The 18,660-nt window shown below is 42.0% G+C and overlaps 1 long non-coding RNA gene across 1 annotated transcript; it reads left to right on the forward strand.

The window, feature by feature from the left end:
* Positions 1 to 10,053: 10,053 nt before the first annotated feature.
* On the forward strand, positions 10,054 to 13,751 carry LOC130852432 (uncharacterized). Its single transcript, XR_009053351.1, has 4 exons — positions 10,054 to 10,326; positions 10,469 to 10,533; positions 11,640 to 11,717; positions 13,617 to 13,751. It is a non-coding gene; the product is annotated as an uncharacterized LOC130852432 (long non-coding RNA).
* Positions 13,752 to 18,660: the final 4,909 nt, after the last annotated feature.

Below are 18,660 nucleotides of genomic sequence, written 5' to 3' on the forward strand. Positions count from 1 at the left end.
TTTTTTAAACAAATCAATTTGTGATGGTTCAGAGATTATTCTAGACAAGTAGGTCTTATGTATTTCTCCTCCTTTAGGCTCTGAGAGAATATTGTTGTGGGCCACCCTAGCTTCGAGAAAAGCACGAATGTTCCCGATTTCAGCAATATTTTGTAAAACTGTTAGGAATGCCTAAGATAGAAATGGATGGAAAGGTGGCAGGGACTATGTCATGATTTTGTTTTTTTAAGTTCCTTTCACTGTATGTTTGCTGAATTAGTGTGAGGTTAGCCTAGTCATTTGGACCCAGGACCATTGATTGGGACCTGCACCTGCCCTGCCCATTGACTGTCACAGTAGAAGGACACAAAGTGATGCCTGGAGCTGTAATGTGTGGTAATCTAGTGTGTGAGCATGTTCTTGCTGGGCCCTGGGAACATCTGGGGAGGGATGAGTGTCTTCGTCTGTTTGAGCTGCTGCAACAAAATACCACAGACTGGGCAGCTTAAACAACAAATATTCACTGCTCACAGTTGAGGAGTCTGGAAGTCCAAGGTCAAGGTGTTGGCAGGTTTGGTTTCTCCTGAGGCCTCTCTCTTTGGCTTATAGACAGCCGTCTTCTCGCTATGTCCCCACATGGAAGAAGGAGCGAGGGGGCTCTCCGGGGTCTCTTTATAAGAGCACTAATCCCATTCTTCAATCTGCCTTCGTGACCTCATCACCTCCCACAAACCCAGCCTCTTAATACCATCACAGTGGGGGTTAGGTTCCCATAGAAGGATTTGGGGGAGACACAGACATTCAGTCCATAGCAATGAGAATTAGACCAAGGAGAGGCAAAAAGACACAACGTTGATCAATTTGGTACCATGTGGCACTGGGAGTTTTGAGAAGGAATGTTAATTTTAGTTTCCAGTGTTGCTGAAGTGAGTATTTCCATTCAATCTGAGAAATGTTCACAGAGTGCATTTGCACCAGTAGATGAAGGAGGAAATGAGCTTTCACTCCAGGCATGCAGGAGGCGCAGCTGCATACCACACTGGTGGTAACAGTGATTGGGCCACTTTACGTTTTACATTGAGTTGAAATTATCAGCATTCGTTATCAAGTATAAGAAAGATACGGCTGGAGGACACAGGGTTGGGGGCCGGGGGGCGAAGGGGAAGCTGGGACAAAGTGAGAGAGTAACATAGATATATTCACACTACCAACTGTAAAATAGATAGCTCGTGGGAAGTTGCTGTATAACAAAGGGAGATCAACTCAATGATGGGTGATGCCTTAGAGGGCCAGGACAGGGAGGGTGGGAGGGAGTCGTGGGAGGGAGGGGATATGGGGATATATGTATAAATACAGCTGATTCACTTTGGTGTACCCAAAAGCTGGTACAAGAATGTAAAGCAATTATATTCCAATAAAGAGCTTAAAAAAAAAGATGATAAATTTGAAGCAATTAAAAAAAAAAAGAAATAGACACAGACATAGAGAACAAAACTAGTGATACCAGTGGGGAGTGGGGGAGGTACAAACTATTGGGTGTAAGATGGGCTCAAGGATGTATTGTACAACACAAGTAGTATAGCCAAGATTTTGTAATAACTAAATGGAAAGTAAGCTTTAAAAATTGTATTAAATTTTTTTTAAAAAAGGAAAGAAAAACATAGAACTGCAAAGGCTGCATTGTCGAAGCAATATTACAGACTTGTATTTGGACCTTGAAGAACCTCACAATAAAGAGTGGCTTTAAAAAAGAGAAAGAGAGAAGGAAAGATACGGGAAATCACGCAGCGAACGCCCACATGTCTCAGGTCTTCCCAGTGTGACATGTATGTTCCACACTTCAGGAAATTAAAATGTCCTGATCAGTGTGGGGTCCCTTGTCAAGCCCGTCCTCCCCTTGATAAGCAGTACCCTGAATTTGTCTTCCATTCCATTTTACGATACTTCTATATCTGTGTGTTTATAAATTCTCTGTTCAGTTGTTTTGCCTATTTTAAAACTTAAGTGTTAGCACACTGTATATTCCATTTCCCAAGTAGCTTTTTTCACAACAGTTTGGAGAATTTATTCTATTACATGAGCACTCTCTCCAACTGGTGTATAGTATTTTTGGTATGAAAATTCCTCAAGTATTTTTCTGTTTTCATTTGGACCAGTTCTAAGCACAGGGCTTGTAGCAAAAGATCTTTTTTCCTGACAGTCTTTGTTAAGAGGCTGTGTGTAGGATCCGTGGGTTTGTAAGGGATTCGCAGGCTCCCTTTCCGTCCAGAAACCTGGAACGTGCTCCCTGAGTGGGTGCCCAGAAGTGCTTGTTCCTGCAGCTTCGATCGCGGAAGGAGTAGCCAGGGGGAGGCCTGCAGAGCTGCAGCCACCAGCACAGCTCAGGTGACCCATGAAGCCCACTGGGACAGTGAGATTCCCCCTGCAGCTTCTAATCAAAGGTGTCAAAGGTGAGGAGACAGGCCACAGTTTTGTACATGTGACATCTCAAAACAAAAATGTTATCTTTTTTTCATGAAGCAACTAAGTTTATGCTCCATTAATATTTTTTAAAAAAATCAGTGTATTAGAGTGGTTGATGATAGTTTAATGTGTTCAGTTAGAATTTAGGGAAGAATGAAACACTCCCAAAGGGGAAGAAAAGCCTTCACAACAGGGGAGGGTGGCACCGGACTGGGTGCCCCCACAGCCCTCTGCCCTCTGCCCCAACTTGGACTCTGGCTTCGCTCCACAATTACCTGAAACACTCTTCTGTCACCTGGTTCCAGAAGTTCCACCCTTCTCTGGTGGTTTAACCCCAGTTTCCTTCATTCTGCTTTCTGGGGTTTTTCTTCCCAGTCATCTCCTAATACGTTAAAAAAAAAGGCCTGTTCTCATGTTTCATATCAAAAAACCTCTTTCTTGTTTATCTGGTTGTTCTTTTTATCTCTTCTTGCATCCTGTCCTTATTTCAGGAAGGCAACATTTTATCTTATTTTTATGGACATTTATGTTTTTTTGGTAAACAATATTTTTTTCTGTTTCTTTTAGGTTTTTGTTACTTGATGTTTCTCTTTCTCTCTCTCTTTTTCACAGTTTGCTTATTTATTCTCTTTTTCAGCACATTTGAGACTTTCCTCAGATATCTATAAATGCAATTACTTTGTGAAAGTGAATGCCCATCTTCAGGTTTATCGGATGTGGCCAGATTGCTGTCCAGGAGATCACACCAATTTAGTGCCATGAGCAGAGGATGAGCCTGTGACCACACGCCTGCCCCCAAGGTTGGTAACCGGCCGTAACCAAGATGCCAAATGCTGCCCCCTTTCATCCTGACTTTCCTAGGTCTCAGGAGTGAGCCTGAGACATTCGATGCCCTGGAAAACAGCCCCCTTTAGTAGCCTGTGTTTTAGGGTGTTCTTGACTGATAGCCTGATAAGTCTTCTCCTCAATTTGTAGACGTTTAATATATACATTTGGTCTTTCTTAGATAAGATATATTCTCTTCTCTTTTTTTTTTTTTTTTGTTTGTTTTTTGTTTGTTTTTGTCACTGAAGTAATTTTTAAGAATTGTTTTATATATATATTTTTTAATCTGGGAAAAAGGTACAGGGCATTGGATTAATGTATTTAACAGTTTAACGTATTTTCTTTGGTTGTAGAATTCGTCACTTTGGATCTTAAAAAAAAGTATAAATAAGTTTCAGCAAAAGATCCTGTATTCTTCTCTTATTTATACTCTGCATAGATCATTTATCCAGTCATGTAAATGCGAAAGCACTGTGCTACCAGGGACTTATTTCAACTACAGGTGCTGGTGGCTTTGTCCTTATAAAATGTGAGCGCCATCTTAAGAAATATTCTCATAGGAAAGCAGAAATATGATTGCCGGCACTTACAAAGGGTGGTTATATAAAAGCATAACTGCAGAACTAGCATACTCTTTTGAAAAGTTAGAACTAATTAATAAGATGAAATCAATTCAACTTCTTAAGAAAGATCTTCAGTGGTTAATTTTGAAAGATGATGGAAGAATTTGTATTATTTTAAAAGAAAAGGTGATTGACTTTTTAACCTAGATTTTTCAGTTATATCAGATCAGAAACACATTTATCCTTATTGTTTTGCTCTGAGGCTTGTGGACACATACACATGCTAAAGTGATTCCACCAAGGGTAACACTTAATTATTCAAATGGAGAACCATTTTCATCAGGCAAGACTCCAATTAAATATTGATTTTCATTTTATTATCTAAATTATCTTTCTAATTTATCTTTGCGTATATATTAATCTTTTTGTTTATTGTGTTATCTATATTATATCTGCTAAGGTTTAACTTGAGGACAGGAAGAAATCATATTTGATAATTATTGTCGAAAGTCATAGGAGAAAAAAATGATTTTGCCAGTTTTGCTTTTCGTTTGGAGCTTGGCGCTTGATGGAAACGTATTTTGTTGATTACCATGAAGACCTAATGTTTGCATAATTAACAGTCATCATCGTTGCTATGAAACTGGAGATTAAGTTTCTTCAAGAATATTTACTTCTGAAGACAGTTCTGCTTTTTATAGACTACGTATCCTGGAAAAGGAGAAATTCTGGTAAGAAAAGAGTGCTGTGCCATGAACTGGTGATGGGAAGGGAATTCCCTGGACAATGTTACAGTGACACCTGCACGTGCTCACTGAGGCAGAGACTTTCTCCCGAGGTGTGATGGTTAGTTTCATGTGTCAGCTTGACCGGATCACGCGGGTGTCCAGGTGTTTAGTTAAACATTGTGCCTGTGAGGGTGTCTCCTGATGAGACCACACTGAGCTGGTGGGCTGAGTAAAGCAGATGACACTCCCCAGTGGGGGCCTCATCCAATCCCTCAAAGCCCTGAATAGGACCAAAAGGTGTAGGATTGTGGAGCTGGAGCATCAGGGCTTGTCATGTCCTTGGACTGGCAACGACACCATCAGCTCTCCTGGTAGATCATGGGCATCTCAGCTTACATAACAGCATGGGCCCATCCCTCGTAATAAATCGTACATAGACGTACGTATATATGTGTGTGTGTGTAATACGTGTGTACATATACACACACACACATCTCCTGTCCAACATACCCTACTGGTTCTGTTTCTCTGGAGAGCTCTAACATGAGAGTTGTATAATAGTAGTATCTAAGTGATACAGATCTTGCACTTTTGAAATGTCCAAGGAGAAGTTGAGCTGAGTACACAAATATTGACTCATCTTAGAATATGATAGGTTTTTACCCTGCAATACAGGAAGTAAAATTTTCAAAAGAGGAAACTGGTTAGAAAGTGTGACTTGTAAATTGTGTGTCTTAAACAATTTTTAAAACAAGTTAACCATTTCCCCTTTTTCCTTTCAAGATCATCCATTACGATATTTTCTAATAAAAAAGTCAACCCTTTAGAATCGGGGAAGTTGCTAAAGATGATCAGAACTGGTTATTTGAGAGCATGTCGTTTTAACCATTTCTACATCGGATCAGCATTTCTGTGGTAATTGCTTTTAAAGTGACCCAGTGATTAGGATTGAAAATATTTACTCACATGACTTCTACTGCAATCAACTGTCTGCAAATTAAAATGGGCTAAACTAGTGAGGGTTTGGAATGCTAACTACCGAGTTACTGATTGTATAAAGCAGATGTGTTTTCACATGTTCAACAAAGAAGGCACCTGTCCCTGTCTTTCCTTCGTCCTCTCCAGGGTGAGAGAGGGGACCTGGGTGGGCGATTGGCAGCCACACGGGAGGGGGTCCTGCAGTGTGGTCCCCAGGGGCTGCCCGTGGTCCTGCAGCAGCAACACTCAGGGAACAGCTCTTACGGGCCAAGCGTTGTGCTCAGAATTGCTTTTTAGATTCGTTCCCGTTTTATCACCCAGTCATCCTGTGAAGAGCCTACTATTATCATTTCTATTCCACGGGGAAGGGACTGAGGCTCAGGGGATTATGTAAGCTGCATAAGGTAACAGCCAGCTCAGAAGAAGTGCAACTGGGACTCCAAACCCCCAGGGTCTGCTTCCAAGCCTCTGCTCTTTCTCCCGACCCCTTACTTCCAGGGTTTGGCACCAGACCTCACACGTGAAGTGGGTCGTGTGAAAGCAGTAGGTCTCTGCCCTCTCCCCAAAGTAATTGTGTGTGAAGATCTCAGGACCCATCTTTCTCCACTCGGTACTGGTCTCAGAAATCTACTCTATCTAAACATTTTCCCTACTGTCCATTTCAATTACATGTATGTAGTGGAAACAGGAAGGATTACACCTGAAAACCTAATCTGAATTATATTCCCCTCTAGTTCTTACTCCTAGGGAACCCCACCCCCTCCATGTTTCTACTTCATGGCTGTACATTATCAAATGGGCTGGCATTTTTTCTAACATCTGACTTCTATGATTTTGCTTTGCTTCATGTCTGCAGTTTGCAGGATTCGGTATGTTTATAAAAGCTAATGATGAGTGTACCTGATTTGCTGTAACCTCTTCTTAACTTTTCAGTTATCACTGAACGATAAAAAACTGAAAACTATACTGAAAATCCTCAGTAACACCACATTCAAATAGGGCATGATTAAAAGCGAAAATGTTTTCTGCAAATTTAAAAAAATGAAGCACCTCTTTAGATGCGGGCCCGCGTCTCCAAGCTAACGCACATCGTTCAAGACCATACGTGTCGTATGTGCTCACACACTTAAACAAGCACGAGGAAAAAGGGAAATCTTTGCTATGTAATGGAAACGTCAGCAGGTAGAGCTTAGGTTTGACTTGATTCAGGACGAAAACTGTGTTACTGAGATTCAGAGGCTCCACTTCCTTCCAGCTGGCTCCCCGCATAGGACAGCCCTGAGCCTCTCATCCTGCACCACGAAGCCCAGAGGAAGAGCAAGAACTTATCTTTACCAGAAGTTTCAGCCCGCGTTTTCTCATGTTTCTTTGACTCTCTTTGGGTTACCTGCCTGGATCTGAAGCAATTGTCATGGTCAAGGAGCATGGGATATACTATGCATTTAAGCCAACTGACCCCACCACCAGAGCTCGTTTTGGAGACTTTCCCTCAAAACAGGAGGGACGGAGGTTTCCCTAAAGAGATCCAGGGTTCTTTGACTGCCAAGGGTAGGAGAATGAATGTGGGTCGGCTGACAATTAATGTTCTGAAATTGGAGTCCGAGGATAGTTGGAGTTTCGTGAATGGACTTTATTGTATGTCAAAAAATATACAAGAAAACATTCATATTTTTAAAAATAATTAATTTACCTAAAATTAATATCTGCCACCAGAGTCTACACCTCTGAATATGCTGTTAGCAAGTGGCTTAAATATACAAACAATATGCCAAAGATAGACCATCACCATCAGTGACCTAGGATGACTTTTCTCTCTTTCTTTGAATACTCCATTTTATAACAAATAAGAACACTTGATAAGTCTTACCTGATTTAGATAGATTTTTAGATAAAAAATCAACTAGATGTTCTTATTTAGTTGTTGTAAGAAATGGGTTTGTTATAAAAGGGCTTACTCAAAATAAATACATGTCTTTATATTCTGTGAATATAAAGGCTTTTAATAGGTTCTATTTCCATTACTGAGAATAACTGAAGGATTATAAGAGAAATCAAGAGCATTAGAAAGACTGGAAAAGAGAAATGCAAGACAGTAAACTGGTAATAAACTGTCCCTTAATGAGACAATTCTGCAAATACTCTAAAAATCAGAATAATAATAAAAGCAATAATGATAATTAGAATTTTCTGTCTGCAGCGGCTTTCTCCTAAAGGCCTGTAAAGCACTGCAGTGTAATGGGGCAATATCCATGACAAAGGACTACTCATCGCCATCAGTGCACCAGGCACTTAAGCACTAATGAGGAACTCTGGCTTTCCCTGCCTTGTAAAGGCATTTCCTCTAAGCACTTCTCAACATCAGCAGCTTTATCAGTGACAAATGGGACGCTGAGAGTGACAGGAGAGTGAGAGGTTCCTTAGAACAGGGTACAACTGCACCAGCCGCGATGCTCGGAGTTTTACTGTAACCAGCCCCTTTGCACATGAAGCCTGCACACTTACTGACGGCTGTTCTCTGAGACTCGCGGCGTGCTCTGGGGCTCCCTGCACAACCCCATCAGGGCCAGCAGTCCGCCGGCCCTCCCTCCCCTACCTGCTCTGCGGCCGCCCCAGTTAGCTCAGGACTTCAGCTCTCTGCTTGGGCTCCTCCAGTTAACTGGCCTCCCAATGTGTCCATCCCCTGAATTCTAACTAGAGGGATATTTCTAAGCACAAATTGGATCTGCCACTACTTAAAGCCATCAGTGGTTCCCGTGCTCAGGGTGGAGCTCCTTGAGCTAAGACTGCTGCTGGCTGGTTTTCACCGCTGAGCAGCTGGGGCTCCGAGGGATGTACTGAGACGCTCCTGTCCACACCCCGGCCCCAGCCCATGCCCCAGGCGCAGCAGAACCCAGGCCCGCACCGGCCTCTGCCCACACTGGGCGTGGTGGGCAGGGCAGCAGGAGAAAGGATGGAGCAATTGGGGGGCACCCAGGGCAGGGAGGGGGCCAGGTGGGGCTCAGGGGGTACAAGTACAAAGACACAACCAAAGCGCAGGGCCGGTCTGATCCTGAGACCCAGGGGCCCTGGGCAGAGCACACACACTTCTGCAATAATAAAAAGTGATATTTCAGCATATATCACCACGACTCTCTTCAATGACTTTCAGTTTTCGAGGGCATATTTATTTTTTCATTACTTTCTAAGGGAAGCACGCAATTATTAAGTAGTATATTAACATTATTAAACTCATTAAAACTCATGGAAGCACCAAATATTTCAAGTTATATGTAGAATTCTCTATAACGAATCAGACTTCTTTAAAGTACTATCCAAGGGGGTTTAATTAAAAAAAAAAAAACTTAAAAAACAAAAGAAAACCAAAGATTATCCCCAGAGCTTCCAATAAGAGTACAACTGGTGTCAGAACACAATTCCAGGAACGTATCAATACTTCTGAGAAGTTTGAAGGGCAGATAAAATGTGTTAGTGGCCGGTCGTACAACGCTGTTAACTTAGAATGAACCGAAAGTTTAAAAGTATAGTTTGGCCTTGGACTACAGAATGGATTTTTACTGCCTTTTAATTTAAGTGTTGTTCAAACTGCATGCAAGATCCTAAATAGAAAAAAACTCTAGGGTTATCAGGAAAGAGAGTGTGGTGGAAAGAATCCTTCCTTCAAGACCCCGAATAGGCAGAATTTCTTCCTGTGAAACATATTTTCAGATTCTCACAGCTGGGTGTGCGGGCCTCAGCGTAGTGTGTGAGGTGTGTACAACTGTGCACTATTAATTATCGTCGGGTTTTTTTAAAAAAAACGTTAATGAAAGCCGTATGTATGTGAGATTTTCCAAAAATGTGAGAATCGCCCCCCTCCCATCCGCCTTCCTCTCAACCCTTTTGGAATACGTGCAAAACACTTCTAAGGACAGAATGTACTTGTCTTCAGTGCAGTCAGTTTTTCCTAATGACCATTTATGTAAACCTCGGTGATGCTGAGAGCAGAGAATTCCTGCCCAAGTATAAATAGCTTGCGAGAACTCTGCCCTTGACCCTGCCGCACTGCGGGGATAAGGGTTTCTAACGACTGGGTTCTGCCCGTGGCCCAGACCCAGCGGACTGAAGGCGGCCACTCACGCTGCCTGAGCCACTCAGCGGCCCCAGCCCTGAGGCTCGGCCAGCCCCGGGCAGATGCTGGGGGATTCTAGGGTCGGCTGTAGCGTCTAGTAGGGAACCGATGCTCACCCCAAGGCGTGCTAACCAGGGAGAGACTCTCCGCAAGAAAGCAGCATTCACCACCACGGCACCACTGTGAAGGTACCGAAACGAGGAAGTCCTCCTACCACTGCTGCAGGCACACAAAGCCCGCCTGCATCAGTTCTCTGGTGTGAGACAAGCCTGTGGAAGTGGCCCCAGGGTAACAGGATATGTTCAGCTTCTCAAATGACAGCCTCAGAGTAAACATAGATTTCCTGAAAATCCAAAGATCCTTTCTGTTCCACCATTTTCTCCTTCTAATCACGATCAGGTTCAACCGAAAACACCATGTTGTCAGCCTTTCACATTTCCATTCCATTTCCCACATTTTCTCCCACCCTCAGCCTTCTCAGTGGTAAGTATGAACTTTTTTGTTCACATATGACGTCGACACAATTACCATTGCTTTGATGGGGGCCACTAAACACGGAACAATTATCTCCCCTTTCCGTGGTAAAGAAAGAAAAGTGAAGTCGTGCAAGTGCCTCTGATAACTCTGCCAGGAGCCTGTGGTCCTTTCCTGTGTGATCTGCTCCTGGGGCCACTGCACAACAGTAAGTAAGGAGCCGTTCAGGTGTCTCCCAGGCAAAACAGACGCGAATGTAAATGCAGTTCTCTCTGTGTTGAGTCATTGCCTCTAACTTACTGTGACAACGTCACTTTGAATACCTGTTAATAAACACCATTGTCTCACAGGTGCTGTGTCTATGACTACCAAGAAATGAAGGGCTTTGAGACACTGATGCCGGCACATTAGTGATGTGGGTAATTTTGTAAACGGGGTCCAAGGGGAGCGTGGGCTCGGCCGAGTGTGGAGCTGTGTGGATGACGGCCAGGTGTCACCTTTGATTTCTGCCCGCAGGGAGGCTGTCACAGGGTTCTTGCATCCATGTCGTAACTTCCTGCTTAAGTTTAATTCCAGAAGAGGGCAAGTCTCTCTGCAAATAATGACGGCATTTCCTCTTGGTAGAAAAGAAAATTTGTGGAATGGAAGTATTCCTTTTTTTCCTAAGCTACCAAAAATCTTCAAATAAAATTGAAGGTGTAATTGTCGTGTGTAATATTCTCTCGTCACAGGTAATAGTCTTATCCTTTAGCTGCTTTTAGATGATTCCTCAGCTCTTTAAAAGCTCCAAATTACATGTTTAACTATTTTGCATTGTATTTTAACTTGTAAACTAACTCAATCCCTTGTAGAATTGGAAATGGTGTAACATTTTCAGAATTAGAAAGGATTATGGTTTTATTTATGCCATGGCTATGCTGGGAGTTCTTTCCTTGTAAACACAGAGTGGGATTTTTTTCTCCTGTCCCTCCCCGCCTGCTGATACTCAATTTAACAGTCAGCACAGCTGATCCTAAACCCCAGCAACCAGCAAAGGGTAGTGAGGAGAAATCACCAGGGTCAAAGGGAGCGTGGGAACCAAAGAGCAGAAAGGAGAAGGGAAGCAGGGGTCCCGCACGGGAGGACCACCCTTCACGCCAGCCGGACGACAGCCCCCTGCTCTCCCTCTTGAGTCTGCGGTGAGGGCTGCCTCCCCACTAGGAGACACTCAGGCTCCCAAGGTGCTGTCCCTTGGTGTCATTCCGCTGCCCTGAGTTCTCTGGGGCATCTCCCATCGCTCAATGCAGGGCCGGTGGGCTGCTCCCTCACTCCAGCGTCCTTCCCCCAGGAGGTCCGAGCACCCCACACGTGCGCCTCTGTTCCCTCTTTCCCCCAGTGTGATCAGACCCCCTGCTGCTAAACATCTCCAGTTTCACATTGAGCCTGAGCCTGTATAGGAAGACTTCCTCTCTCTGCCTCTCTCTTTCTGACCGGGGAGGGAACCTGCGAGATGTGAGGAGTACCATCTCCTTCTTCCCCCAGGCAGAGAGGACTGCAGTGACCACTCCTCTCCAGTGTGAAGCAGCATCTCCTTGTGTCATATCAGTCCAGCTCCAAAAGGTAAGTGTCCTCCAATGACGGGGCAGGGACTTACAGTTACAGTGAGGCTACACTCATACCTAATAGGAAAGGGCAACTGCTGCCTCTTCAGGTGCTTTCTTTCCTTTTCCTCCTAAGTGCAATGAAAAAACATACTTTCTTATCAGAGTTAACGTGGGGAAAAGGATGGGAGGACCCTGTTCCTAGGTCTTAGCGCACGTCCCAAGTGAATGCATTTCTGACGGCCTTGCTTGGCCACCCTGCCCTCACCACCCCATGTTAACGGCAACGTTGAACATCTCCAGGTCTTGTGTGTGTACGTTTCGTTTGAACACAATAAGCAAGAATCTGTACTCCGCCCCAGAGACTTAGCTATTGAATAAATCTTTGTTAATATTCTTCTAAAACAAACAGGGACATGGGCTCTTCCTGTCCTAGGAACTGGCATGGCTCTACTGAAAGTGAAGCCCAAAGGCAGCCACCTTTGCTGCATGAATACGTTCAAATGTGGGTTCTGGGATTACGGGTGAGCACCTGCTCCAAGGCCAGCGAGCTCCAGGTTGGTCTGTAACCTATAACATGTAGGGGAGAAAGATGCACGGAACTCTCTCTCTCAGGAATCGGACCTGAGACTCTGGAAGAAAGGAGACAGTTAGCTATGGGAACCAAAATACCAACAAAAAATGATAGAGTTAACTTCTGAAAGCACAACTAACTTTTCTTGTCTTAAGAGATATTAATTTCCTACATGATCTTTGTTTTTCCTGAAAGGAAAAAACTAAACTAAACTAAAATATTAACACCATTTTTAAAATGTGACTTCTCTTTCAAAGTGCCTGGGATGTTTATCTTCATAAAATCTGGCCAGGAAAACATAGAGAGCCTAAAAGAAAATTAAGGAACTGCTTCCACTGGAGATGCATCTAAGGAATAGGTTAATTAAAGCAATTTTCCTCTGACATTTAAAGCCTCCTTCAAACAAAGGGTTCCCAAGCCCTCCAGAGCTTGCCTCTGAATGAATTCAACAATTATTCCATCTGGGAAAGGTGCTCCCTGGTTTACTATGACCTCAAACAAAGAGCGATCGATTCTGCACTGTCACTCTTCTCATGTGTTGTGGTACAATTCATTCCTAATTCTCTAAGCATAAACCTCCAGATTATGGCAGGTTATTGAAATATTTCAGGCTATTTCTCATGCTCTTATCATTAGTACCCAAGCAACTCATCTCATCAGGTCTGGAGTAGAAATATGAAAAACCGGGTGACTTTCGTTCATCCACTTGCTACATCCAGTGTGATCATGCCTTTGAATGGGAGACTCTCTCCACACTGCGGATGCGTTGGATGGTGAATTCCCACAGAACATTCACCACATCGGCTTCATGTCGGACCAGGGGTGGCCTCTGATCTTGGTTGGGTTGCCTGCCTTGCTCTATTCTGTCTGCGTGTCAAGGAATGCTTGCATCCAATAACACACATTTAATGATATGAGGCTTGACTGGGTTGTGATGAGTGGCTTGAAATGTGCTATAGACTGAATGTTTTTGTCTCCCCACGATTCATAGGTTGAAACCTAATCCCCAATGTGATGGTGTCAGGAGGTGGAGCCTCTGGGAGGTGATCAGGTCATGAGGGTGGAGCCCCCGTGACTGGGACGGCCCCCTTATAAAAGGGCACTTAGAGAGAGCTTACTTGCCCCTTCCTCTGTGAGAGGTGGAGCCTTCTATGAACCAGGAGGTGGACTCTCACCAGAGTCCAGATCTGCTCGTGCCTTGACCTCGGACCTCCAGCTCCAGAACCATGAGAAATAAATGTCTGTTGTTCACAAATCACCCAGCCATGACAATTTTGTTACAAAGTTGTGTCCCCCCAAAAGATATGTTGAAATTCTCACCCCTAGCACCTTATTTGGAAACAGGCTCTTTGTGGATGAGATCGAATTAAGATGCCCTCATCCCAGATGGAGTATAATGACGTCATCCCTGGATGGGGTGTGATGATGTCATCCCGGATGGAGTATGCCGATGTCCTTAAGAGAAGTGAGAAGCAGCCAGGACACACAGGGAAGCCGTGAGAAGACAGGCAGAGAGTGTGGTGATGCTGTAACTGGCCAAGCCTTGTGGGGAAGCACTGAAGCTAGGGGAGAGGAAAGGAACATTCTTCCTCTGAGACCCCAAGAGGGAACAAAGCCTACTGAACCTTGATTTCAGACTTCTGGCTTCCAAAACTGCAAGAGAACACACTTCTGATGTTTGAAGGCACCCAGGTTGTGGCAGTTTGTTCTGACAGCCTTAGGAAACTCACACATGGAGGAATGAATGGATTCTTCTATATAAAGTTAATATGTGAAGTAATCAGAGTTTTAAGAAAAACATTTCTTGAAATACAGTTGGGATTATGAGTATCTGTCTCTTTCTCTCTTTGTCACTCATTTGTAATTTTGTGTGAGTGTACATCCATTCTACTAATGAGTTTAGGGTTAACCTTTACATGGAGACCCAGAGATGATTTTATAAACAACCCAAACCAAGTAAAACAGACAGAACAAAACAGAAAACACAGAATCTAACAGCAGATTAAAAGATGCAGCCTTGCTTGTTCCCCTTTGTCCTTCCTCTTTCTTTGTTGTTTTACTTTGTTTTCATAGAATCACAGAATGGGATGCCCAAGTTTGAGTCATTTTACACAATGAGTTCTAAATCAAGAGCTAAAAATCTGTTCTATTTTTATGGCAAATTATTCTGTACATGGCTGCCAGCAAAAAGCTTTGCTTGCAATTTTCAAAAAAAATCCAGAAAGCACTGTGTGTGTGTGTGTGTGTGTGTGCGCGCGTGCATCTATAGGATGCTATTAAAATGTTTAACAACTGGTTGATACAGATTATGGCCATTAGAACAGACACTGTCAAAGAGCTGAAACAGCTGTGCCTGGCAGGGCTGCAGGGTGTCGGGGCATTGCATAAATGTTGGCCTTATGCGTGTGTATGTGTAGGTGCGTGTAATAGACATATTTCACATTCAACTATAAATAAAATATGTTTATAGAATGAGCAGAATGCTGAAATTATGGCTTATTCTCTCAAAAAAATCACAATAATATTTGAATATTAACAATCAAATGTAGTTGTAGCCTCTGGGGAAAAATCTTCCATGTGGTTAATGTACAAAAACTACATCTAGCACTTGAAGTATAAATATGTATGTAATATTGCTACATGAAAACATGTACTTGTACTAATGGTTGTGAAAACTATTAGTTGTATGTACAGGTACAGTTTTAAGAACTTTAAAATAATTGAGAAGGAAAATAGTTTAAAATAGTGTAAATATTAGGAACAATCCTTTGGAACATTCCTTTAGCAAATCATTATAACTTTCTGAGTTATAGTGTTAAGATCAAATACTTAAAACAATAATACAAAGTAGGTTATTAGAGATTTGGTTAAGTTATAATTCTAACCTCTTTAGAAGTATTTGGTGTATTCAAATTTGCAGTGGGAAACAAAATAACCTTTAAGAACTGGATTGAATTTGACTTATTTAGACATTAATCTCTCTAAAAAAACAAAACAAAAGCCCCCTTTAGGGAAGGATTCACATTTTATGAAGATGTGGATGAGTTAAAAACATTTCAACTGTGCCACATCAAATTTTCCTAGTGAGCAAAAAGTATAAAATTATACCATCCTTGATAAAATTAGTGTGGGAAAGACATTGCAAGAGGACAAGAGTATATCTTATAAAAAATTATGAAGAAAAGAAAATGATAGAGAAAAGAGGAATGTATTGTATTCTTCCAATCAATCTTCTAAAGACAGTATTTAATAATCATTATAAGATGAAAATTCCTTGTAGCTTATGAAATAAATTTTTAATTATTTGGACATTGAATCATTTTCAGTAGTTAAAATACATTTTATAATTGTCCAAGCAGTAAATCCTCAGCACAAAGTTCCTTCTAGAAAAAAAACATGCTTCTGAAAATCTTTTCCCTGAATTATATTCAGCTGTACACCAAAAGGCTCCTCATACCAGTCATGTGCAAGTTGGAACTGAGCCTCTATTTGGTGTTGCAAAGCATGTCAGTAGAAGCAACTCTGCCGCTGATGGGGCTGGGGTATTACCGTTGTTGAACAAAAATTCCAATTTTGAGAATTTTGGTACAAAATTGTAATAAAATTGCAATGATAATGTTTTGTGGATGATGCAGTTCCAGGTTTAAAACGTGTATGCCAGAGGCTTATTCCTCCATGTGGTAGTCACCTTCAACCCCGACATCAACTGTGCATCATTTTCATCTTCAGTGTGACTAATACCATAGACGGGGTGGATTGAACAACAAGCATTTATTTCTCGAAGATTTGGAGGCTGGAAAGTCCAAGATCAAGGTGTAGGCACAGTGGGTTTCTGCTGACACTCTCTTTCCGGTTTACAGACAGTGACCTTGTTGTGTCTTCACATGGAGGAGACAGAGAGACCATCTGTCTCGAGTCTCTTTTATAAGGGCACTAATCCCATTCATGGAGGCTCCACCCTCATGACCTCATCACCTCCCAAAGGCCCCACCTCCAGACACCATCACATTGGGGGTTAGGATTCAATGTAGGAATTGAGGGGGCACAAGCATTCAGTGCATAGCACAGTGTTGGACCAAAATATGTTTCATTTGTCTCTGTTAAAAGAACGGAATCATAATCTGATTTCAGTGTTTTGCAATACAACAGTCTGTACCCTACACTCTCCCCCTGAGCAAATTTGAGACAGGAGAATAAATAACGTGTAAGTAAAATTTTATTTTATTTTTCAACAGATTTTTTTTTCCTCTATACCTTTAGAAGAGTATATATCTGTGTGAAGAAGTTATAGGGAAGTGATTAATTTAACATAAGGAAGAATATCTTCTGAATATTAGCTTTGTTCCAAAACGAAGCATGACTTACCAAATTAGTTTGTCATTTTCCTATCTAAGTTGCGTGATTTCTGGCTGAGGGTATGGTAGAGGGGATTTGTAACGAGGTAGAGAATTCAACTACAAAAATCCGAGATCCTAAAATTGTTTTTATTCCATTATCAGCTTTGTCTTTGTGGTTAACCACTGATCATCAGCAACGTGCCTCTAATTAAATCAACCGGGGGCTGAATGAGGGTTTAGCATTGTGCCACATTCAGATGTTGAGCTGGAATTCCAGTGACATCTTTTTGTTTGTGCAATATAATGCCACAACCATGCACACTGGAGCGATCGCAAAGCAAATGGGGTATGACTGGAGCCCCAGGAAGACCCGCCACCCTGACTCTCCTCCACCTTAGCTTACCTTCTAGGGTTACTGCTTATATACAAGCATTCCTGTCTTTTGCCTGGTTTTGACCTTTGTATAAATGGAATCATACTGTGTGTATTCTCTCACATCTTGACTCTTTCTCTCAACAGTATGTTTATAATACTCTTAAATCATCATTGCAGTGTAGGGTTCCATTGCAAGCATCTTCCATAATTTACGAATCAATTCTAAGGTTATTATACTGTTAGGTTGTCTTCTCATTTTCCTTATTATTAATCTTTCTGGAATAAACATTCTCTTACAATTATCCAGCTGCACAAAGACATGAGTCATTTTAGAGTACATACCAAGAATGGAATAGCTTGGTCAATAAGGAATCTTGGACAATTCTGGATGACATCCAACTGTTCTGTAAAATGATTGAGCCAATTTGTGTGCCTCTCAGTAGAGTGTGGAAGTTTCCATTGCTCTATATCTCTGCAGTCTCTTTGTATTGTTAGGTTTTAAAAATTAATCTTACATATTGGAAACCTGGTCATGAACAATCTTGGTGAAATCAACTTTAAAAAAAAGACTGTCTCTTCTGTAAATAAGAAGTAATGGTAACAGAAAGAAGAATAGCAAGGTTATTGTGAAAATTAAATAAATAAAATACGGTAAAGTGTTTAGGGCAAGATCTGGCATGTTGTATATTAAGTAGCTGCTTCTATAATATGAGCTGTGATACAATTATGTTCCAAAAAAAACAAAAACAAAACCAGACAAACAACAGCATAGGCATTAATGTAGAAAGCAGAGTGTGAAACACCAGGAGGGAGGCTTCTCAGAGACGATGGGACTTCAGCTGGATCTCATAGGTAGATCTTCCATGAAGGCAGGAGGACCCTTCATAGAAGTAAAAAGAAGAACAAATGTATTTCTGGACATGTGTTTGTCTTTCCGAGCAATCATGCCACTTCTGACATGGTCTCTGTAGTCATCTACATGCTGGCTGAGCACACACCTGGCTCTCAACTCGGTAGAGCTTGTTTCTGTGGGGAGATCAGATTCAAGCCAGTTCTTGCTGATGAGAAATTATCTTCCAAATGTAACAACTGGGAAGCCAGTTGTTTAGTTTGCTGAAAGCAGACTTAGGTCCCCTTTTTTGGCATGAATTAAATAAGTATATGGTAACCCCTCAAACAGATTATCATGTCAGAGACCATGCTGCCTCTGTGGCATGTCAGCAACCTCAGTTTCCATCAATGAGTTCCTCAGATATATATTGACCTCATGTCTTAAAGCCATGAGGTAAACAATTATTAATGCATAAATTAAAATGGTTATTTAACACTTATTTGTGTATTAAATTTTCAATCAAATTAGAATACAAATTCATAAGGATACTTTTTTTGTCTGTAATATTCTCTACATTAGCCCCCACTTTTCTTAGACAGACAGACAGACACACACACACACACACACACTCACACGAGCACATGTGTGCGCACACACACACCCAAGTGTTGCAATCGTCTACTTCCTACCACCACCAGCTTGTGGATTGCTCCTCCTCAAATCTCCGTATTTTTAGTTTCTGGTTCCTGATCACTGTCTTCAGTACTATTCTAGTCCTAATTATTACTGATATCCACACACATGGAAATAACAAAGTGTTGGCCTCTCATTTTTGAAACTCCTC

This window comes from Hippopotamus amphibius, chromosome 4, assembly GCF_030028045.1.
Source record: "Hippopotamus amphibius kiboko isolate mHipAmp2 chromosome 4, mHipAmp2.hap2, whole genome shotgun sequence".
NCBI lineage: Eukaryota > Metazoa > Chordata > Mammalia > Artiodactyla > Hippopotamidae > Hippopotamus > Hippopotamus amphibius.